This window comes from Bubalus bubalis, chromosome 18 (genome assembly GCF_019923935.1).
Source record: "Bubalus bubalis isolate 160015118507 breed Murrah chromosome 18, NDDB_SH_1, whole genome shotgun sequence".
NCBI classification, from domain to species: domain Eukaryota; kingdom Metazoa; phylum Chordata; class Mammalia; order Artiodactyla; family Bovidae; genus Bubalus; species Bubalus bubalis.
In genome coordinates, this window is record NC_059174.1 from 27,284,632 (window position 1) to 27,304,538 (window position 19,907).

A 19,907-nucleotide genomic window follows, 5' to 3' on the forward strand; every position below is an offset into this window, starting at 1 on the left:
GGTGTCTGTTTCGAACACTGTAGCCTTTGCGTTCAGCTTCTTCCACTAGCTGGTTCTGTTTCTTTTACTCCCTTCCTTTTGTTCCAGAAAACACACTCTCATAAGCCTTCTGCAATACAAATAAAGTTCCCTGGAGAATTTTACTGAAGACATAGAGAACTGGGATACTTTGTTCAAAGTACCAAGGAGGTTCAACAGTATGGTTGGGCAGGTCTAATGTATGAGTTGGTGGGACTGGAGGAAAGGACTGAAAATGTGGCTAAAGCACAGAAGAGAGCCTGATGGCCTTGCTGAGGCATTCTGAACTGATCTTGTGGACCCTAGAAAATCATTACAATTGTAGTGTTTTGTTTTGTTGTGATTCATGACAGGAGGAGGGAAGAAAGTCAACCAGATGGCCAGCCATTGGCAGAAACACAGACTGTGATTGATCCAACTTCTGTTTCCTCTTCCACTGTTGGAATTTTCTGTACAGAATTTTGCCTCTTATTGTTAACAAAATCATTGAGTTGGGCAAAAAGTTTGGGTTTTTCTGTTACATCTTATGAAAAAATCAGAACAAATTTATTGGCCAACCCAGTAGTTTGAAAAGATATTACTGCAGTATGTGGGGGAAAAAAATGAGGATATGGTTTCTGACATCAAACTTTCAAAAATTATCTGAGACTGAAACTGCAATGGAAAAGTTCCACCATAAGAAAAAAAAAAATACTGTGGGGAGTTTTGGGGAAGACAATAAAAATGGCATATGGAAGACTCATATTTGGTTATTTCTCACCCATCAAGTCTTGGGTAAGATACTATTGAAGACTTTTTTATTTCTATCAGATAAAAATAATTTTGTCATTCAATGATAAATGATACTTACCTGAAAATTACTTCAATGATACTTACCTGAGACTTGATGAGTGGGAAATAGTTGAATATGATATGAAATTATTTCCATGTGCTGTTTTCATATACTATGTACCTTTTACCTACCTTGATTTTCTGATACAAGGTACTGCCACAGAAAGATCTCTAGATGTGGGATCCCAAGATCTGAATTCAGTTATTTGTTTCTCTACTTATATGTAACTAATATGTGGAATGATTATCTAATTGCAAGTTTTACATTTTAATCTGTACATTTGTATGAACTGTTTCTTGGTTTGGGGAAGAATCACTTAGCTTTCTGAGCTCCAGTTTTCATAAAAGAAGTGGGGAAAGTCATCCCTCATGGTGTACATCTGAGAATCAAAGTTGTTAGAATACCAACATCTTTTACAAAGTATAAAGCATCATATGGTTGGGAATCAGAACAGTAAAGTCCTGGACAAATCAAGTAAGACATTTCACAAAGTGTTGGATGACTGATTTTTAAAGCTTCAGGCTCTTAATATACTATTCAACACCCTGAAAACATAAAATTGAGACAGAAGAAAAAATAAGGAAAGGGCTATAGCCTCGTGGAAGGGGACCTGAATGCCCATTAAAATGCATCTAGCAGAGGACATAAAACCAATGAGAAGGAGCAGTTTACTTTTACTGCCAGGGCAGGAGTCATGCAACTGCTTTTACTAACTATGGCTGTTCCCCAGTCTATTGGAGTACCTAAAATATTTATGATAGCTCTGTCTGAGGGAGACACTGTCCATTGCAAGCAAAAAAGGTAACCTGGGTTGGCATGCGTTTGTTGTCATTTTCTTGTCTGATAAGTAAAACAGTGAAAATAGAGAAGGGCTGAGTAAAATCCTCATATAACACATCAAAAAAAGAAAAATGAGAAAGCCAGGGCACCATGCCAGGCATAAGAGCTTTGCCAACTTGGCACTTTGCCTACGTGGACTTGGGGATTACCCTGCAGTATATTAAAGTATCAGCTTTTTAATTTACCATATTATTTTCCAGATGTTTTCTGGTAGAAAGGGACTTCTCAGCAAACACTTGAGTGCTTGTCAGAGAATTACACTTTTAATATTACACTACTCATTATTTTAATTAATGACAGGAAGAAGTTGCTTGAAGACAATTCTTAGTCACACAGAAAAGGATGTTAATATTTTATGAGGGGAGGAAATTATCTTTAACATTGATAAATTGGAGTGTTCAGAAATTATAATAGAAGGACTATTGCTGGAAAAAATGAACTGGCTGTAGTAACATTCAATATTATGCACCAGTTCTGAAAGAAGCATGATATTATATTAAGAATAACATATATGAAATTGACATTCAACATGCATGAAAGCTCAATCAGTAATAGTTCAGTTAGAATTTGTAAACAGATTGATTAATACTGATGGATGCAGGAGACATAAATTCTATCCTCTGGTCTGTTAGCAACTTTGTATATCTACACTGCAACTGCCATTTATTGAATGCTCCCTATGCATCAGACATGTTGTTAGCTCTTTATTTACATGTAGAACTTAAAGCAGCTGTTTGTTACTGTTGAAGAAATGAGGCTCATAGAATTTAAATAATTTACTCATGTTCATTGAGTCCACATTCTAAGTTTTGAACTATGTTATAATTACCTTTCTAAGTCTCTGAGGAAAAAAAAGTCTTAAAGCTTAGTTTCTCTAGATTTTAAATGAATTGACTGCTATTAGGAATTCTAATAGTCCTGTCCAGTTTTAAAATTCTGAGACTTCTTATGTATTTCTTGGTTCCTGCTATGTTCCAGACCTTCTCCCAGGTACTGGGCATCATGACCAGTTTTATTCCAATGTCCTTATTAAATTCATCCTTTAGCTACCTGCTCAATGCTCCCTCCTTTGTTTGAATCCTTTGTTTCTAACTATGTGGAAAGTCCCTTTCTACCAAAAATATTTGGAAAAAAGTAGTATTTGTACACACTGCAGTGATCCTACCAGGGTACTCAAGATGAAACATTTAAACATGAACAGTTCTGTTTTAACTTTGCAAGATGTTAATTTGCCTGCTGATGTCCCTCTGCTTTTGTTATCATAGCAGTTATTTGGGTCTTCTTTTGCTCCTTGGTAATGACCCACCTCTTTGGTAGCTCTTCCAACAGGACTGTCTGTCTTGTATGTTAAAGATTTACAACTTTTGTATCAGTTTAGTAGTGAGGTGGATCTTGAGAAATGTGATGGTTAGTGGTAATGATCCTAATGTTAGAAGATGATTTCTTTTTTAATACATTAATACAAAAGCAAGTAAAACGTCTAAGTCACACTCTCACATTTTTAAACAACTTTATTTATCTTAAAGTTTTACTCCATATCATGCATTTTTTTTGTTTTTACTTTGTTTACTTCATTTATGTATTATTGAAGTATGGTTTATTTACAACCTTCTGTTAGTTTCAGGTATACAGCAGTGATTCAGCTATATGTATATATAAATATACACATATGTATGCATATACGTAACACTATGTATCACTGTATAATTGACTATACACTGATTATCACTGTATAATCACACCGTATGTATATGTATATTTTTCTTTTTTCAGATTCTTTTCCCTTATAGGTTATTACAGAATGTTGAGTATAGTTCTCTGTGCTATACAGTAGGTCCTTGTTGTTTATTTTATACATAATAGTGTATATATGCTAATCCCAACCTCCTAATTTATATCTCCCACCACCCCCCTTCTCCTTTGGCAACCATAAGTTTGTTTTCAGTGGGTCTGTTTCTGTTTTGTAAAAAAATTTAAAAATTCACTTGTATCTTTTTTGTTTTCTTTTAAGATTCCACATATAAGCAGTATCATATGGTATTTGCCTTTCTCTGTAAGGTTTACTTCACTTAATATGATAATCCTTAGGTCCATCCACATTGCTGTAATTGGAACTATTTCATTCTTTTCTGTGGCTCATATTCCATTGTGTATATGTACCACATTTTCTTTATCCATACATCTGTCAATGGACATTTAGGTAAGACCTCTAAGTCACTCTCAAACTTATTGGTATAGTGCTTTCTTGAAGAGAAACTTGGTGGAGATAGAGCTAATGTGCACATTAGTGGATACATTAATGAAATTTATTTCATAGATAAAAATACCAACCATATTTGTTTTGCACTATAAAGTTAAGAATAGTGGCTGTACTTAAGTGTTAAGATCAATGTGACTTCTTCCTCAGTCTTTTAATGTTGAACCTACCCCTCAATAGAGCTTCCCTGGTGGCTCAGATGGTAAAAGCATCTGCTTGCAGTGCAGGAGACCCGGATTCAGTCCCTGGGTCGGGAAAATCCTCTGCAGAAGGAAACGGCAACCCACTCCAGTACTCCTGCCCTGAAAATTCCATGGATGGAGGAGCCTTGTATGCTATAGCCCATGGTGTTGCAAAGAGTCAGACACTACTGAGCGACTTCACTTTCTCTCTTTACCTGCCAATAATGACTGCCAGCACAAGCCTTCCTTAGACTAGTATGATGGGCAAAATACTGATAATACTTCAGGCTCTGAACCAACATTCTGAATCAACATTATCAAGTGTACATGGAGACGCCCTCTGTGTTTTACTCCCAAAGTTACAGTCTCAGCACATTGCAGCCTCCACCAGTCCTGAAGTTCTACTTGTAATCCTGGCTTTCTGTTCTCCAACACACTTCATTTTGCCACCCCACCCTAATGCCATCTTGTATATAATTTTCTTTTCCTAATTACTTGGCCTTTTAAAATGAATTTTTATTCTTTTAAAAATAATTATTTCAACCTTGGGAAAGAATAACACAGAATATACTTTATGGTTTAAGGGATTTATAAGCAATAAAGTTTACTTCTTTTAAAGCTAAATTAAAGAACCAAGTGAGCATTTAGTTGCCCCATCTCCTCAGCTGTGCGGACAAAGCCCAAGATAAATGGCACTTTTATCATTTAATAGGAAGTTTCCCTGGTGGCTTAGAGGGTAAAGCGTCCACCTTCAATGCAGGAGACCCAGGTTCAATCCCTGAGTCGGGAAGATCCCCTGGAGAAGGAAATGGCAGCCCACTCCAGTACTCTTGCCTGGAAAATCCCATGGACAGAGGAGCCTGGGAGGCTGCAGTCCATGGGGTCGTTCATATTATCATTTAATATGAATGCTCACATATGTTCTGAATAAATATCAGGAATCAGATATTAGTTTCCTTTTAAGGAATAACTGATATTTAGCTTCAGGATATTAGAACCAATGTCTAGCTGTCACAAAAACTTGATTTGTAATTTAAGGGTTACTGTGCCTGAAATCGTCAGTTGTCAAGTTCTAGGATAATAGTTTTTCTGCCATGACTCGAATTTCATCCACATCCAGGAAAGATGATTTCTTTTGATTTCATGAAGAAACTAAACTTCTAAAGACAGGCTCAGACACATTTCCAGGATAGTGTTTCATATTCGGTCAGAAATATTGGGTTTGCCAAAAAGTTTGTTCAGGTTTTCCCATAACATCTTACAGGAAAACCCAAATGAACTTTTTGGCCAACCCAATATATACAGACAATGATATAACAGAACCCAGTCTCAGTGCCAACAATCAGCTAACCTGGAAGAAATGGATACAATCTTAGAAACTGTGAAGACTGAATCATGAAGAAATAGAAAAATCTAAACAGACCAATAATAAGAGTGTTGAATCAGTAATCAACAATCAGAGTAATCAGTAATCAGAGATCTCCCAACAAAGAAAATAGCAGGACGAGATGGTTTCACTGGTGAATTCTCTTAAACATTTAAAGAAGAGTTAATGCCATTCTTTCTCAGGCAGTCACCAGGGAAATGAAAATCAAAACCACCATGATATATGACTTCACATCTGTTAGAACGGCTACCGTCTAAACTACAAGAGATACCAATTGTCGGCAAAGACATGGAGAAAAGGGAACCTTTGTAGACTGTTGGTGGAAATGTAAGTTTGTACGGCCACTGTGGAAAACAGTATGGAGGTTCCTTAAAAACAGTACAGAGGTACCATAATATCCAGCAATTTGACCTCTGGTTATATATATAAAGGAAATGAAAACAGGATACCAAATATATATATTTACCCTTATGTTCCTTGCTATTATTTACAATAGCCAAGATATGGATGCCCATCAATGGATGAATTGATAAAGATGTGCTATCAATATACAATGGCATATTGTTTGGCCATGAGAAAGAAGGGCATCTTGAGGGCATTATGCTAAGTAAAATAAGTCAAGCAGAGAGTGACAAATAATGTATGATATCATTTATATGTAAATCTAAAAAAAACAAAAGTCATAGAAACAGAGAGTAGAATGATATTTACCAGGGCCTGAGGCATAGGGGAAATGGTGAGATATTGTCAAAGAGCATAAACTTTCAATTATAGGATGAATAAGTTCTGGAGATCTAATAGAGATCATGAGGACTCTAGTTAATAATAATGTGCGTGCATGCATGCTAAGTCACTTCAGTCGTGTCCAACTCTTTGAGACCCTGTGGACTGTAGCCTATCAGGCTCCTCTGTCCATAGAATTCTCCAGGCAAGAAAACTGGAGTGGGTTGCCATGCCTTCCTTCAGGGGATCTTTCCCACCCAGGGATCAAACCCACATTTCCTGCAACTCCTGCATTGCAGGTAGATTCTTTACCACTGAGCCACTGGAAAAGCCACAGGGAAATACTGTGTGTGTGTGTGTGTGTGTGTGTCTATGTGTGTGGTGTCTGACTCTACAGTCCATGGAATTCTCCAGGCCAGAATACTGCAGTAGGTAACCGTTCCCTTCTCCAGGGGATCTTCCCAACCGAGGGATGGAACCCAGGTCTTCCACATTGCAGGCAGATTTCTTTACCAGCTGAGCCATCAGGGTTTATATATTTAAAAGATGGTAAGAGAATCAATCTTAAGCATTCTCACCACAAAAATGAAATGCTAATTATTGGACACGATGGAGGTGTAAGCTAATGCTATGGTGATGATCATTTGCAATATAGATTCAGGATCTTCCATAAGTTTGTAATTAGGTTGTTGGATCTATTGAAGATAGAGAAAAAATTCCCAAGTTCACTTACAAGGCTATTGGCATTGTTGTTGCCAAGCTTGTTTTCTTGATGACTGTTGGCTAGAGACTTCTGTTCCTCACCATGTGAACCTCTCTGTATAGCTGCTCAATGTTGCAAATTATTTGTGAAGAACATGCTAACGACAAATGCTCTGGTCTTGAAAGTAGCATAACTTCACTTCTGCTGTATGCTATTGACCACACAAACTAATCCTACTACTCATCCTACAGGAGGAAATTGCACAAGCGTGTCAATATCAAGAGGCAGTGACCACTGGGGACCATGATAGAGACTAGATTTCAAGACCAGGTCCTGTGTCAGACTGCATAGGCATAGCTCAGGTAATGAAAAAGATAAATAAAATATGCATAAAATCAGGAGATTAAAAGTGTACAGGTTTCAGAGGGATAAATCATTGGCACATACCTAGCAAATCAATCCAATTTTTATGAATGTGTCTACTATAAACACTGATAACAATTGAATAGAAGGTATGTTTAATATTCAATAAAATACTGACTAGAATGGGATATTTAATATTCAATATCCTGAATATTTCTATACAGAACACCCTGTTCTCTAGTAGGGGATGAACCTGTATCACCAGAATTAAGTGATAACTTTGTATCTTCTCTTACTGTTTACTTAATTCTAGTTAATTCTCCATTGTGTAAATAGTAACTAAGTTGCTAGAAAGTACCTGATAAGATATATAATTGTCTTCTAACACATGAAGATACTGATGGGTTTAATTTGTTCTAGAACATCTCTCTGTCAGAAATTTTGTAATGTACTTGTCCCATAAACCCAGGGTTAGGAAAAGACTTGATATAGTCAAATCAGTCAATGTTTTTTAAAAATAAGTAGATAGATTGGAAACCTGTAGATGAGAGAAGAGTGTGGCTAATAGATTCGTAGGAGCTTTCCCTGTGTGTTGTGTGCTTAACTGCTCAGTCATGTCCAACTCTTTGTGACCACGTGAACTATGGCCTGCCAGGCTCCTTGTCCAAGGGGATTCTCCAGACAAGAATACTGAAGTGAGTTGCCATGCCCTCCTCTAGGGGATCTTCCCAACCCAGGAATTGAACCCAGGCCTCCCACATTGCAGGTGGATTCTTTACCATCTGAGCCAGCAGGGAAGCTGAAGAATACTAGAGTGGGTAGCCTATCCCTTCTCTAGGGGATCTTCCTGACCCAGGAGTTGAACCAGGGTCTCCTGCATTGCAGGCAGATTCTTTACCAGCTGAGCTACAAGGGAAGCCCTGCTAATTCAGAGAGCTGCTTTTATTCTGATTCCCCAAAACATTTTTGTATATACAAAGTCTATTTTTCCCTTTTGCATACCACATCTCTCTATTCATGAATATATACTTTCCCAGAAACTACAACTAAAATATACATTTAGGAAGTTATTTAAAATATATTAACATTGAAGTTTCGGAGAAGGCAATGGCACCCCACTCCAGTGCTCTTGCCTGGAAAATCCCACGGACGGAGGAGCCTGGTAGGTTGTATGCCATGGGGTCGCTAAGAGTCAGACACGACTGAGTGACTTCACTTTCACTTTTCACTTTCATGCATTGGAGAAGGCAATGGCAACCCACTCCAGTGTTCTTGCCTGGAGAATCCCAGGGACGGGGGAGCCTGGTGGGCTGCCGTCTATGGGGTTGCACAGAGTCGGACACGACTGAAGTGACTTTAGTAGCAGCAGCAGCAGCAGCAGCAACACTGAAGTCTAATAAAAAATTTACTGAGGTATCTTTGTTCAAAAGAGTCTTAAAGAGCTTCTTTGATACTAGATGGTGGTAGTTTAGTCACTAAGTCGTGTCCAACTCGTGCGACCCCATAAACAGTAGCCTGCCAGGCTCCTCTGTCCATAGGATTTTCCAGGCGAGAAAATTGTAGTGTGTTGCCATTTCCTTCTCCAGGGGATCTTCCTGACCCAGGGATTGAACCCGGGTCTCCTGGATTGCAGGCAGATTCTTTACCAACTGAGCTACCAGAGAAGCCTGACTAAACTACCACCAAAATATATTAATAATGTAGATTAATAAAAATAATAAATTTACTGAGGTGTCTGTTTCAAAACAGCCCTAAAGAACTTTTTGATACTTGCTTCATCCTAATTTCTGTTTGTGCACACATAGAATATTGACTCTTCTTGTGGTACACCTAAGATGAATTTACCAAGAAGATAGAAGGCAAATGTTTGTTTGCATATTCACAGGTTTAATGTTTCAATATAACCCCCTCACTGATTCTTTGTATCAAAATTTTAATTTGGAGTTTATAAGTTATAGGAGTCTAATTTCCAGTTCTCATTAATCTTAAGGTTTTTTGATAGTGTTTATGTACTGAATACATTTAAGAACTTTTCATATTCCAAACTTAAATTTACCTATTTGAAGCAGGTTAGAAAAAGGAGTCAGTATCTTAAGAAAGGTAGCATAAAATATGGTCAGTAATTTGCTTCAGTTTGATGTGATGTCACATAGCCAGTAGTATGGACAAATCTAAACTCAAGTACCTTTCTTATATCAGAATTATTAAGGACTATTCATACTTTGGAAGTTATTTTTCTGAGATCATTACACTTACTTCTTTGACATCTGTATCTTTTATCATTTCTTAAAGACAAAGTGAAAACTCTTTGCAAAGTAGTTCTGATGCCTTGAAACCAGAACACATATAGACTAAAGCTCCTAATGTCTCATTCTTGGGGACATTATAATTATCTGGCATATGAAGATGTACATTTTTTGTGTCACTGAGGAAGTCTCAATGGGGATAATTAATAGAAAAATTATTCCACTTTTAGTAGGAACTTTTTTTTCTTTCTTTCCGTGGAGGACATTTTTTCTGATTAATAACTCTCTGAACAAAAATGTTTTCTAATGTCATTGTAGGTTTCTTTTCCCTTATTTTTTTAACCCTTGACAACTAAGAGACAGTGATTATGTTGACTGGATTTCAGGGTCTGTTATAATTATATGCTTCACTACTGTGAATAACAATACAAACCTTTTCTCTTACAGCTTTGAGGAGTTATTTTCAGCCTTAAAAATATTGCTCATGTTAATATACATAATATTTTGTAATTTGTTAACTGTCACAGTCTTTATTTTTCTGCAGGTGTTGCTGTTGTATTGTCCAACAAGTATGGAGACTCTCTGTCACTTGATTAAAATAATGGAACACATACAGTGAAAAATTCCAGTACAATTCCCTCATTAGCATAGCTTCTTTTTATGAGTATCTCTCTTCTAGTTGCATCACAAAGAGTGTTAGTCTGTGTGTTCTCAGAGGTGATTTACAAAACTCATTAAAGATATGGAAATTATTTTAGAAACTATCTAAATTGAATTTAGGAGTGGCGATAAATCCTAAGTATGATTTCAGACGGTACACCCATCCTGTGAAGTAAAGCTCTTCGGTAAACAGAAAAATGAGCCTGATTTTACAAGACAGACATCTTAATTGTTTTTTCATGATGTTTTATAAATTTGAATTCAGAAAAAAATGATCATCTTACTTGGAAAAGAGAATGTGGACGAGCATATGACATGTTTAGTTACTGAGCCTGTTACATGTATAAAACGATGCATTGTTGGTTGTGCTGCGCTTAGTCGCTCAGTCGTGTCTGATTCTTTGTGACCCCATGGACTGTAGCCCACCAGGCTTCTCTGTCCATGGGATTCTCCAGGCAAAAATACTGGAGTGGGTTGCCATTTCCTTCTCCAGGGGATTTTCCCAACCCAGCGATTAAACCCAGGTCTTCCACTTTGCAGGCAGATTCTTTACCATCTGAGCCAGAGGAAAGTAAATTGTACATTGCAAAGTGTGTAGTAATGGTCCATGGACCTCATTTCTGAGAGAATTCAAATTACTCCACACTCCCAGCCTTACCAAGATATTGCTAAAAGAAATAAAAAAAAAAATCTCTCTAATAAGAGAACATATCAAAAAGATATCACACAAAAAGAGAGTGTGATCTTTGTTGAATTATATTGTGAACATGTATCTTAGCAGTGCAGACTGCTTTAGGTGTGAGAGTCAGTGAGCCCATTAGAGAAGCACTGAAAAAATATATATAGGGCTGTGCTTCAATGATTGAAGCCCCATGCACTCTAGTTAATACATTATTGTTTTGATATGCAATATTCATAGTTTTTTAATCATTTCCTTGAAAATGCTAATTGATAAATATTTGGTTATTTGTGTGAATGCTTTGTCCTTGATTTCAAAGAAATCATAAGTTGAAAAAAATGTTGTAGTTCTGTAAGATGAATAAGTTCTAGAGATCCATTGTACAATAATGTTCCTCTACTTAACATTACTGTACTATATACTTAAACATGTAAATATAAATCTTATTGTGTTCTTAACACAATTTAAAAAATGGAAATATTTATCTATCTGTATATTCTAATGGATTCATGCATTTTTACAGCAGATGAGTAGACCATAAATAATTGCATTGAGTGGACTGTAAAGAAAGCTGAGCACCGAAGAATTGATGCTTTTGAACTGTGGTGTTGGAGAAGACTCTTGAGAGTGCCTTGGACTGCAAGGAGATTCAAGGAGTCCATCCTGAAGGAGATCAGTCCTGGGTGTTCTTTGGAAGGAATGATGCTAAAGCTGAAACTCCAGTACTTTGGCCACCTCATGTGAAGAGTTGACTCATTGGAAAAGACTCTGATGCTGGGAGGGATTGGGGGCAGGAGGAGAAGGGGTCGACAGAGGATGAGATGGCTGGATGGCATCACTGACTCAATGGACGTGAGTCTGGGTGAACTCTGGGAGTTGGTGATGGACAGGGAGGCCTGGTGTGCTGCGATTCCTGGGGTCACAAAGAGTCGGACACGACTGAGCGACTGAACTGAACTGAATTTACATGCAGACTTGGGCTTATGTTTTCATTCAAATATTTAAGCTTAAATCACTTCTTCTTATACTTATTGAATATGTTAAAATATAGACACCCAAAAAACACTAATATAGACTGTTCTTCTGTAAGAGTATTCCTCCAGATGAGATGAGTGTCTTAATGGAATCCACAATCCTAGTGCCCAGTTTGCTGTGGTATTAAAAAAATATGCTGACATAATAGTGGAGTACTTTAAAAAGTTATTTTATTATAAATTTGTTACAACAGATTAAGCTCTAAGTTGTTATCTTGTTTCTGATGGTTCAGGCTTTTCCAAAGAAATCCTCATAGATTTTCCTTCACCTCTCAAATTATCATCTTTAGTCAATATTGATTAAGGCTCTTTTTTAGCTCTGTTTCCTTGTACATGCTGTGCAAAAGCAAATTCAATCAGTAGAGTTTCTTCTCTTAAAAAGTCTTATAACTAGGAACACACCAGTGGTCACCTCATAAGGGATGGAGGGCAGAACATGGGTGTCCTATTTTTTGTCCCAGAGAAAGGATATTGTGATGCTCAGGAGGGATGCTCACAATAGACTGAATAGGGGATTCATGACTTTTTGGTTGTGCGTCTTTATAGAACTCTTAAGTGCTAAAGTAAATGTCTCTGTGAAAGAAGCAGAGAATACAGTATTGTTGTTTGCTTTGAAGAAAACTTCACCTCTATGACACCTCTCTTGACACCTCTGTGTCAAGCTCAGAAATTTGTGATACCACTTTGGAAATAGCTGACCACACAGAAAGCATTAGCTGAAGGTGTGATATAGTTTCGAATCTTCATGGACTAGTTTATGATTATAATGTACTCATAGAACTCTTTTTGTATGTCAGCTTCAATGAAAACATTTGTGTAGTTAGGAGTAAATTTTTGCTGTGGATAAAACAGATAAATTAAAATGCTTTTCACAGTATTTTGTTAGAAACTGAACATCAGAGAAGTCTTAGTACAAATATTTTAAAGATAATGGTGATTATAATGATGTTAATAATGATAATGTGATTTCCTATGTTTTAAGCACACGCTTGGCCACATACTCTCTGAAACACTTTGTAACTATCATGTAAGTATAATCATCACAATAATTTTAAAATTAATATAGCTAAAGACCTTCAAGCTAGCGTTACTAAAAGAAACACACACACACACACACACACACACACACACACAGACACTGGCGGTGTTTCTCTAGATATATTTTCTTTTCTATATAACCTCAATGTTTGGTTTTGGGTATCCAAAAAAGGTTTGTAATTGTTACGAATATGATGATATCCTGAATTTGTCTTTCTCATCTGCAGAAAAGTTCTGTCTCCCTGCTGAAAGTTTCCTTTGTTGTTTGCTGATGATCTGATCTAAGAGGACAGAATGAAATAAGAAAAAAAACATTTATCATACATTTCCTAGAATTACTACTCATGGTATTGAACTGTGAAAAATTCCATATTCATGCTTGAAGTCTTTATAGACCAGCTTAAAGTTTATAGTTGACTGAAATACAGAAAGCAGTAATTAAGCTTTAAGCAATTAATTAAACAATTATTTCATTCTACAGTCCTTATGATAAATTGGCTTCCTGTATCTTCACTTGCAGATTATTGGAAACTTGGGTTAACATTATTTCTTATGTTTTCTTGTCTGTTTAGTACTAAATTAACATTTGAAAGAAGAGTATACAACCATTTTTTTCATCTATTAATGTAATAGTATATTTTCTATTTGAAAACAACTTCCTGCTAAAGGATAAATTGACAGAAAATAATGCAGCCTTCACAAGTGGGAATAAAAGCCACTAAATTATAAAATGTCAGGCTGTTATAGCCAGTAGAGTATGAGCATATTTACTGGTTAAAGAATTATGCCACAGTGATATATGTATGTTGTTCACAGAACTCATTGAAAAATATGTGCTAGCCTTCTAAAAGTAATGAATATTATGCTAAACTGTGAACAAAAATACTACTATGTATTGAGTGATGGGTATTAGATACTGTAATAGTTCTTTACATATACTATTTAATACTTTTATAAACCAAAGAGCTTTAAGCATGTTTTTTGCTTATTTTTTCTAAATTCCTTGGTATTAATCATATTCTTTTAAACTGTTCCTTTATGAGATTGCTATAAAGATCTGACTATAATATGCTCATATGCCTTATTATAGGCAAATCAAAAGTACCTAGATATTAAGTTGAACATATATGGCATTCACTTTGCCTTATATGATGTGTGAACATTTCAGATTTTACACCAAGGAAGATTTACTTGACATAAAGTATATATTATTGTCATTTCTATTCTCAAATTCAGCTTGCTTACGGTTCTAAAACATCTAATACTGACAGTGCAGTTAAAAATTGTTTTATATGAATTTGAAAGGGTGCCATCAACACATAACTTTATGATGAAATGTTCAAATTCATAAATGTTGTTTTCCACCTAACATGTATCCAATAATTTTTAAAAGTCCATCAATGAAATTCAAGACCATGTTTATATAAATGAAATAATTTCATTGGACTGGTTTCACAAAAATTTTAGTTGAAATTTTAAAGTGGGTAATAATTTGAAAAATTCATGCAAATATATTTGATTATTTGGGTACTCCTGAATTTACCATTGGAGAAGGCAATGGCACCCCACTCCAGTACTCTTGCCTGGAAAATCCCATGGACAGAGGAGCCTGGTAGGCTGCAGTCCATGGGGTCGCTAGGAGTCGGACACGACTGAGCGACTTCACTTTCACTTTTCACTTTCATGCATCGGAGAAGGAAATGGCAACCCACTCCAGTGTTCTTGCCAGGAGAATCCCAGGGATGGGGAAGCCTGGTGGGCTGCCATCTATGGGGTCGCACGGAGTTGGACATGACTGAAGCGACTTAGCAGCAGCAGCAGAATTTACCATAGATTGATTACAAAATTTGCTATAATTTTTTCTCCTTTCTTCATATCCATGGCTTATGGAACATGACTTTGAATCTCCTCCCATGACGAGGTGGCTTGTATTTCCCATCCTTTGATGCTGTGCTGAGTTTGTGACTTGTTCTGGCCAACACAGTGGGTCAGATGCAATATTTTGGTGTGTGCTTCCATTTATTCCCTGGGAACAAAACCATTGCCATGTAAATAAGCAGAAGCTGGTGTGCAGGGTGATGAGAGATAAGCTGCCTGGGTCACCCCATTACCTAGCTGACTGCTCTCTAATCAACAGGCCTCTGAGTGAAGCCATTCTAGACCAGTCAATTCCCAGCTGACCTGTCACTGAGTTTTGAAACATGACTGCTGCTGTTGCTGCTGCTAAGTCACTTCAGTCGTGTCCAACTCTGTGTGACCCCATAGATGACAGCCCACCAGGCTCCTCTGTTCCTGGGATTCTCCAGGCAAGAACACTGGAGTGGGTTGCCATTTCCTTCTCCAATGCATGGATGCATGCTAAGTCGCTTCAGTCATGTCCAACTCTGTGGGACCCTGTGGACAACAGCCCACCAGGCTCCTCTGTCCATGGGATTCTCTAGGCAAGAATACTGGAGTGGGTTACCATTTCCTTCTCCTGACACATGACTGAGCCTGGCCTAAATCAACCCTGATGACTCATAGAGTCCTGAACAATAATAAATACTTCTTATCTAAAGCTGCAGATTTTGGAGGTAGCATTGTCTTAAAACAAGAGTGAACAAATACAGAATTTACATGAGAAAAGACCTTTAACTCATTTAGAAGATATCAGACTCATTTAGAAGATAACTGACTTACAAAGAAGTTGTATGAAGACTGAAAAACTGGAAGCCTCCATACAAAGCCTGTTCCATTTCCAATGGTTGATTGTAACTGTCTTATAAAACTCTTCAAGAGATAAACATCATTCTTATTACTTCACAGACAGAAGAAATCACTGAAGATGGAGGCTCAGGCTAAGCTCCTGTTCTTCTGAGACCTGTGAAACTGGCTAAGACAGGCAAGCAACCTGATTAACCTGTGATTTTGCTCTTGGCTATAAAGATGACAGAAAGTAAGAAACAGGTGTCTTGTTTCCCAGCCTTTTTAAACTTTAGGCCATCTTGCAGTGTTTATTGATTTAACTGGCAATATACTGAGACTGAGAAGACTCTTTTTGAAAACTGCCTTAAACATCTAGGTAATGTAGTAAATGCAATAGGATGCTGTCATAGGACAATGAGCCTCCTGCTCAGAGAAAGAGAGCATCAAGGTGAAGGAACATCATTTATCAATATATAAGTGTGGAGGCAAAGATGTGAAGTTTCAAGGGAAGGTATTTATCATGAGATATTGTTCTATTAAGCCAGCTTTATTTTGGTTATGTCAAGTGATTGATGTGCAGTAGATGTAATCATTTTGTTGAAAAGATGTTAGCCCAGCAGAGTGTCAACTGTTCACTGTACCATTATTAAACAGCTACATTCTGATTGACTTCCTAACAAGAGACTTTCAAGCTTCTATTAATCAGAAATAAGCAATCCAAAAGCAAAAGCAAAGTCAAAAGGAGTGACAAAAGCATTTGATAGACTTTTAGAGTGTCAGGAGAAAGAACTAAATTACATTAAATACAATTTAGCATTAAAGAAATAGCCAAAAAAAAAAAAAAACAAAACCCTGCATAAGGCCATAATTGGAAAATCATACACTCTTCGCTTTGTAACCTTTCTCAATAATTGACTTTCGTCATTATCTCTCTTGAGGAAGATAATTAATCTTGGGAAATCGTTGATGGCTTTAAAATTAAAATTTCTTTGAGAAAACTGAATAGTAGTTTTCATCTTTTTTAAGAAGCTATTCTGACCTTGGACCTTATTCAAACAGAATTTCCTTGAGTTGCTGACATTTAAAGAAAGAAAAACTTCACTTTGACATTTGGTTGAGTCTCCCATAGCAGGGATAAGACTTTGACAAATGTTTCTCTAATTTAAAAAAAAAATGTAATTAACACATATCGTATGAGCACATGCTGAATGCTAGGCACTGTTTAAGGTACTGGGGGTAGGCAAATGGATAAAATTGTTTTCTTGTAGAATTTGTGTTTTTAATTTTTTTTCCTTTGGAAATGTATGATTGGGAATGGAAAATATGGAAGGTTTTGAGATTTATTGCATGGCACATAACCATCAAGAAAGGAGAGGAATGGGCATTAAAAGATCAATAGCTGATGAGGAAAATTATTTTGCTAGAGGAAGAAATTATCTATAACCTTGGCTCAGCCATTTTGTGCCCTTTGACTTTTATTCTCCACGTTCTCTACATTCCATTCATTATGTTCCTTAAGATTAAAAAAAAAAAAAATCTGTGGTTAACACATCATTTTCTTAAAAGACAGGATCAATATTATTTACTTTTCATTTTGGCACAGGCAATGTACATACGAAATAGTGTACATAAGTTTATAGTTTACAGCTCAGTGATCCTTTTTTTTTCACAGCTCAGTGAATTTTCACAAACTCAACACTGTCTTTGAAACCAGCTCTCAGTTCAAGAAAGAGCATGACCCATGTCTCTAGAGCCTCTTCATTTTTCTTTCTAGTCCTTACCTCAAAGGTTACCAAAATCCTGTCTTTTAACACTATGAATTAGCTTCACTTATTTTTGTGAATATAGCATGCTGTATTCACATTATTACTGATGGCCATTTGAGTAGTTTCCTGTAGCAACTTAAAAAAAAAGAAAGAAATACAGGTATACCAGCACGAGAGCAAACAAACAAGACAACTGAAACCAAACCAAAAAATTCAAAACAATGGTTACGGGCATTTGCTTCCTTTGTCCACTTTTTTGGTAACAACACCTCATTTCTCATTTGGAAAGCAGATTAAAACAATCTTTGGGATAAATTCTTAGTATTATGATACACAGGAAATGTTAATGGTACAAAAGATTGTACCCAAGTACCTGCTGGTAGTATCTTTCAATACGCCATGGTTCTTCTCCTCCCAAAATGCAGGTGTCTGGCTTTCCATTTCATTCCATGATATTCCAAGTGAGCTTCCAGTTAGTTCCTCAAAAAGATTCGACCAGCCCAATTCTGTTTCTGTTGTTTTTCCCTCAAGAATCTTAACAGAGAGAGTTAGACAATTTCACATGGGAAGAAAGAGGCAGCTTATTTGAAAAAAAAAAAAAAATAGAGAAGGCAAAAAATGTAAAACTGTTCTTTGTATGTATGAAGAGTTTTAAAAATTCCCTTAGTATGTGCAACACTATCAATTAAAAACTATTTTTTAAGTCCAATGAGGATTTATGCTTTAAACAGAATGTTAGTAATCATCGCTGACATCTCCATAAACTTTGGAAAGGGGTGACTATGACTTGAAAATATTTGCCAAGATGTTTTATACCTAATTTGTAACCACATTTCCAGAAGAATCAGCAAGGTGGGAGCCCAACATGAGCAATGCAATGTGTAGGCCCTGCAACTGTCCCCTATTCAGGGGCTACAACGTCTGATAATAAAGGCAAGGCTTCATGCGACTTTGCCAAGCTGCAAGGCTGTCCGAAACATGATTGGACATGACTCTAAGGAAGCACAAAGCAGCGCAGGATATAGTCTGTCATATTCAATTTCTGGTTCCTGAAGATTTGGAAATATTCTTGAGGCTTTAAAGAGGCACACACTCTCTCATGATAGATTGTTACAAATGGAGTTGTCAGTCCAGTGAGACTCAAGGCAATTAGTCTCTTTGGTATACCTGGGAAAGTCACTATTATTTTGAAAAGTAAATGTTCCTATAATTTTTTCTGCCTTTCTTTTTAAGGCTTTGTTGTTGCTGTTGTTCAGTTGCTAAGTCATGTCTGACTCTCTGCATCTACATGGATTGCAGCATGCCAGGCCTCCCTGTCCCTCATCATCTCCCAGAATTTGCCCAAGTTCACGTCCATTGACTCAGTGGTGCCATCCAACCATCTTATCCTCTGTAGTCCAATAGACAATTCATATAGCCATGACAGCTGAAACTTTTCCCAAGATATATCTTCTGAGCAATTGTCAACCACCAGAAGACATGAAAGACATGTTGCTATTGCTGTTTAGCCACTAAGTCATGTCAGATTCTTTGCAAGCCCATGGGATGTAGCCCACCAGGCTCCTCTGTCCGTAGGATTATCCAGGCAAGAATACCGATATGTGTTGCCATGTTCTCCAGGGGATCTTCCTGACCCAGGGATCGAACCTGTGTCTCCTGCTTTGGCAGGAGGATTCTTTACCACTGAGCCACCAGGGATTATCACGTAAAAGGTATATAAAAATCATGAAAATTGTCACTATGAATCTAGTTCACTTCATCATTGCTCTTTTTTGTGTAGCGGAAAAGACTGCTTGAAGAAACCGTATGTGCCAGCATGACATTTTGGAATAAATAGCTCTATATTCAAAGGTAGTTTTCTTGTAGTCAAATTTAAAGTAAGATTTACATGTAGAAGTGCAATAAATAGAATATGGTGTCTGTTTTTCTCTACTAAAAGCAGGTTGAAAATCTTGAAGCATCTGTCAGCCTTCTTAAATAATTTCAAAGTTAATCTTTACTTGCAAGGAAAGTGTAGAATGCTGGCTGATTTCTAATACCTAATTTTTATTCCACAAATGAATAATGAACAAAAGCTTCTTAGGAGTTATTTTGAACTTTTGGGATATAGAATAACTTGATTTATCTGGTTGCTTAAATCTTATCTTTTAATCAAATTTGCAAGCCAGACTAACTCAGGAAGCTTCCTATGCTTGTTTCTTAGTAAACTCTTGTATTTCCATTGAGTTTGAGCCATCACCATCAGAAACAGGAGATCTAAATTTAGATACAAGTTCAGTAAACTGGGTGACCTTGGGCAAGTTACTCATTCTCGCTAAGTATCTGTCACCTTATTTGACACCAGAGGAAAGAACAATGCCTACCTTACAGGAAAAAGGTGAAGGTTAAATGAGATAATATATGTGAAATGACTGCACCATGTCTAAGGCTTTACATGCTCTTTGCTGTGTTCCCTCCAGTTTCAAAACTGTTGCCTATACTGTCCCCACAATCT